The following is a 5,185-nucleotide window of genomic DNA, read 5'->3' as shown; positions in this document are numbered from 1 at the left end:
AAAAAAAAAAAAAAAAAACTACTGTTACTCTTACTCATCTAAAAAAGCTACAAGATGGTATTGCTTTAAGGTAGGGAGGCAAACTAGCCTGCCCACTTTTATAGAGGACTCAGCATGGACCACACTTCAAAACCTGGACTCTCTTTTTGATGTCACACTATTGCTCTCACATTGACTCTCTAGCTTTATTTATTTGTTTAATGAATTTAAAAGTTCTTGAGGTATTCCAGTATCTTATGTGATGTAGTGAGAAGTTCTTATGGGTTTGGAGTCAAGGTATTCTTACCATATGTCTAAACTTCCACACAGACAAGCTAATTCCCCTGATTAGAATGACAACAACAGAAACAAAAGTTCAGCTCATGGAACAGCCGTTGCTGTGCCACACACATTGTTTTCAGTCTCTTTCACTACTCCGGAACTAGCTGCATGAAAAAATGGCGATGTACATCTAGGTTAGAACAAGTACATAGAAGAAAAGAGAAGCTCAACCTCATATAACCGATATTTCTCTTTTCACAAACCAGATCAGAGCATTTTGTTCCCTGTCTCTAATTCTCATTCTTTGGAAATGTGTCTATGAAATGCAATCATTCTTTACTGATCACCTGCCACCTACAAAGGAAGAAATGTGTAGGATGCTAGAAATTCAATGGTGACTGGTACAGTCTTATCTAATAAAGCATGTAGTCTTATAGGAGATACAGACAAATAAAAGAGATTATAATGTGTACCCAATAGAGCAAGTTGCTAGTAGAGGATACACCTAAGTGGGAGCAAATATAGACTTGGGTGGAGGGTGGTGTGTCAGTACTTCTGAGGGAATGTATCACCTGAGATGAGACCTGAAAGATGAGGGTGGTGGACTAGGTCTGTATGCAGAGTGCTTTGAGAAAAGTACCTAGGAAAACCTGATAGAAAAGAAGCATTTGTACTGTTCTTAATTTGCTGAAGATCTTTCTTCTTGACTGAGTAGTAGAGTCTCTGTCTCTCTGTCTCCATCTCTCTATCTCTCTGTCTGTCTGTTTCTCTCTCTCTCTCTCTCTCTCTCCCCTCTCTCTGTACATCAGTGCAGTAATAAAAACTGACTTGGTGAAGAATGTGGAGGCAAAATTATTCAAGATCTTGACTTGCCATAATAGTAACTAGCACTTAAATAACACTCTGTGCCAGCATTGCTACAAGTAATGTCAATAAATCAACACATTTATTTCTCCCATCAAATCTAAAAAATATATATACACCGTACTAATACCCATTTTATAGACAAAAAGACACACAAAGGCTAAGTGACTTCTCTAAGTTACAGAAGTAATGAGTGGCATAATTGAGGCTTGAGGTCCAGCACAAGAAAGGATATTCCACATCCTTGCTCCTCGGAGTGGTCCATGGAGCAGTAGCATCAGCATCACCCAGGTACTTGTTAGATACACAAAATCTCAACCACCACCCAGACCTACGGAACCAGAATCAGTATTTTAACAAAAACCCAGAGGTGGTTCTGAATATCTTTCAGTCTGAAGTGATTTGCCGTAATCCACTATACTCTACTGCTTCTCTGAGAAGAAATTCCCTGAGAAGGAATCTGGACATTATCCTAACGTGAGAGGAGGGTCAGGGAAAAGTTTGCAGTAAGAGATTGGCAAAATCAAACAGTTATTCCATCAACTGTTTGAGTTCGGTCACTCTGGCCTCATTACGGAGAGTAGAGTGGGAGAGTGCAATTCTTAGACGCAGGGAGACCAGTTAAAGGGTCCTTGTTAACCGTGTGAGAGAAGTTCGCCGTGTGAAATAGGGCAGCTGCATTGACAACGGAAGGAAGCAGGCGAATTTAAAAGGTGGCATGGACAGAACCTGGAGATTCTTTGAGTATGTGAATTGAGAGAGAGAGAGGAGGCAGTCAATTCCCAGTTTCTGGCTTGAACAACCAGTGGGATCATGGTGTCCTTTAATGCAGGAGAGTATAGCTGGCAGAAGTAGGGTGGGAAGCAGGAGAGGAAAATGATGAGGTTCGAGGTGATGGTGGGACAGCAAGTGGGACTGTTCATCCAGGGCCAAAGTGACGGGGCAGGGAAATCATATCATTCACTTGGACATTTTGGAAGGAGTCCCAGGCAAGATTCTATGTCAAAAATTTTAACTGGCTTATCTTTGACATCCCACCCCTTGTCTTTAGATGTTTTTTTTTTTTTTTTTCTTGGAAGGGCTATTGATTTTATTAGATTCGTAAGGAGATCTGTGATCTCAAAGCACTCCGATGTACAGATAGATAAATGTTCAAGCCGAAGATTTTGTGGGAATTTGAGGTGCTTTTATGGGAAGGAGTTCTTCTCCTCCTCACCTTTCTCTTCCTCCTCCTCTTCAATAAGTTTTCAGGGTAACAAAAAGCAACCAAGAAAAATGATGACAATCAGAGAGGAAAAATACAATTACAAGAACATGGAAGTGCAAGCTTATTTAACTGACATCTGATTCAAAGCTTCCCATGTGAACCCAAGTACAGTATTTGGTTTTCAATTCCAAAGAGATCATATTTCCTAGATTGAAAACATGAAAGTAAAACCAAAAACAAATCAAACCTTCTCTAAAATACCCTAAACACTTGTTGTTTTTAATATTAGAGTTGAAAAGTTTCTAGGCTTACCTAAGAAACCCAAATTAATTCAGCTTTACTCAAAAAGTTGTTGGCAAGTACAATAAAAATAAGAGGCAAACTTGTCAGTGAGGAAATGTTACATTAAAACATGAATCTGCTACTCTTGTTTAGATAGAACTGTTTCAGAATTGGCAACTAATTCTGATAATGATAATGTGGGAATGAACAGAACAAATGTAGAAAACAGACTCAGAATCTACCTTTCCCCTAAATCATTTTGGATTATGGCTTAAAGCACTATCCTAACATATGTGTCAAAAATATTTTATGTGATAATATGTTTTCAATATTTGTGTGACATCTTAGTCCATATGCTTTGGTAATAAAAATGTTAGAATTTATACACAGCAGTACTGTGAATGTGAAACAACACTAACATGACTCAAGGACTTTCTTACATCTTTATTGATTTTTAAGTTTTAATTTTAAAGATGTGGGGTACAATTCAGGGTTGAGTATACAAATGTTCATTATGCAGGTACCTTTGTTGATGAGGTGTGTCCCCCTCCCCTGGCAGAATCCCACTACTGCCAATCACCCCCGCCCGGGCAATTTCCCGCTACTGACAATCCTTTTTTTAATAATATTATGATAATTATTCTCACTTGTGAGTGAGAACACATCTTACATAGAAGAGTTACACATTTCACTAATACTCTTTAGTTCCCACATTTCTAACGTCTGAATTGACAACTGAGGAACTGCATTTGGTTTTCAAAAGGATGACAGACACCAAAGAGGGTATGACTAAAACAGTGGGAGAGAAAGCCGAACACATATGAGGTATATGCTTTGTACCCAAAGAATGACATCTCGGTCTCAAGAAGTACCGCTTCAGGTAAATGTATTATATTATATATCTATGTGGTCTGGAAACACAGATATTTTAATTCAATCTTAGGAAACCTAAGACTATGAATTGTTGTATGCCTGCTTCTGGAAAGTAGGCAGATTTTTTTTTTTTTTTGAAAATAGCAGGAATCTCATTAACTCCTTTCACTTAAAAGCTGTGACTTCAAAATGTGCTCTGGAAATAGAAATCCAGTCATAAAATATCCTCAGTGATAATGTTAGTCATTCAAATAAATTAAGCAAGTAAAATCCCAGAATCCCTCCTCTTCTCCCCCTTTTACAATGATGAAGCTAAATCCCATGTATTAAAAACATTAGAAAAACTTGGGAGACCGTTCCAAGAGTTACCTGGCCATGCTACCGCCTGCATATACATGCCATCAGAATGAGAAGTCTGACAACTCAGTAAATGAAATTTGATAACCATTGGCTCAAATGGGTAAGAAACTTCAAGGTACAGTATGTACTTTTGCCAAGAAAAATATTTCTCTTAAGTAGCTACTGAAAAGTTTATAAAAATTTCTTGTCCTTAAAACAAACTAGAGACAAACATACCACATAAACAAAACACAACAGAGACATTAGGGAAAGAACTCACTTAAAGATGCTTCTTCCTGTGATTTAAACAGCATGAAAGAAGAAAATATAATGATTATTTTTCTTCCAGTACATACGTGTGTCAACTCCAAAGGATCAGAACAGGCCACCAGCAATCTCTGAGGGTCTCTTCCAACTGCAGCCTTTTCAACTTTGTAGAAGAAAATAGGAGGATCTCTGCGTTTCCTCTAAGTCTCGTGACATGCACATAGCTGACTCCTACTGGGCTGAAAAAGCACTCCTTGTCAATTTTTACTTAAAATTATGAGTAACTAATTCTCTGCAGGACATCCTTTAAAGGGAAATGCTGACAGGAGTCTCATTTGAAGTACCTGGATTAGTTCCAAAAAGTTGAAAATACACAATGTTCATACAGACACATACACACTTGAAAATTTTCCATTGACTAGGTTAAATTAAGGGCATATTTATAAAAACAATTCTCTAAAAGGATGAAGTATTTTATGCTTTTTTGATGAATATGTTTTTGGTTTTGTTTTCTTGTGGTTATCAGACCCTCCTCTTGGGTTAGAAGTGGTTGAATTCCTGAGCCTTCATGACAAACTGTCTGGAAAGTAATGAGGTCCCATGCTCTCACCTGCCGAGTTCTTGATAGTTTGAGAAATGGTCCCTGGATTGTGGTCTTTATCACTGCCTTCTTGCAAAATTTGGGAACTCTGAAACTTGAGCTTGAATAGAGTAACTCAAGGTAGTTCCCTGCTTTGTATGCCTGCATTGTAGACTCATCCTCCTCTGTTCTGCCTACTTCTCCATGAGCTGGCCACAATTATGATGTCATATACATGTCTGTATGACTTCATATAAGCATAGATATATCAGGCCATTTGAAATCTACAGTTCCAAACATGAAGAGTGGACAGAGTTGTCAATAGTTGAACCTGAAGAAATGTTTGGATTATTAAACTAATCCACAGCAGAAATTTTCAGTGGGTCATCCTTGATCCATAAAGCAAGATGGATCTTCTCTAGACTCTCCATTGGAGGCCATTTCTTCAGTTTAAAAGCTGGGGTGAGGCCGGGCGCAGTGGCTCAAGCCTATAATCCCAGCACTTTGGGAGG

At 38.3% G+C, this 5,185-nt stretch overlaps 1 protein-coding gene across 2 annotated transcripts in view; it reads right to left on the bottom strand.

Moving 5' to 3' along the window:
• Positions 1-4,821, bottom strand: part of FHL5 (four and a half LIM domains 5) — a 53,772-nt gene extending 48,951 nt beyond the window's left edge. The window contains exon 1 of one of the 2 annotated variants that reach the window (XM_021705976.1): positions 4,704-4,821. The gene's annotated coding sequence lies outside the window, so the exon portion shown is untranslated. Of the gene's footprint in view, positions 1-4,106; positions 4,422-4,703 lie in introns of those variants that run through there. The other variant, XM_008072138.1, reaches the window with a different exon arrangement.
• Between the last annotated feature and the right edge of the window lie 364 nt (positions 4,822-5,185).

This window comes from Carlito syrichta, unplaced genomic scaffold (assembly GCF_000164805.1).
Source record: "Carlito syrichta isolate Samal-C Ts95f unplaced genomic scaffold, Tarsius_syrichta-2.0.1 Scaffold314865, whole genome shotgun sequence".
Taxonomy (NCBI): domain Eukaryota; kingdom Metazoa; phylum Chordata; class Mammalia; order Primates; family Tarsiidae; genus Carlito; species Carlito syrichta.
This window is presented reverse-complemented; position numbering and strand designations above follow the sequence as displayed.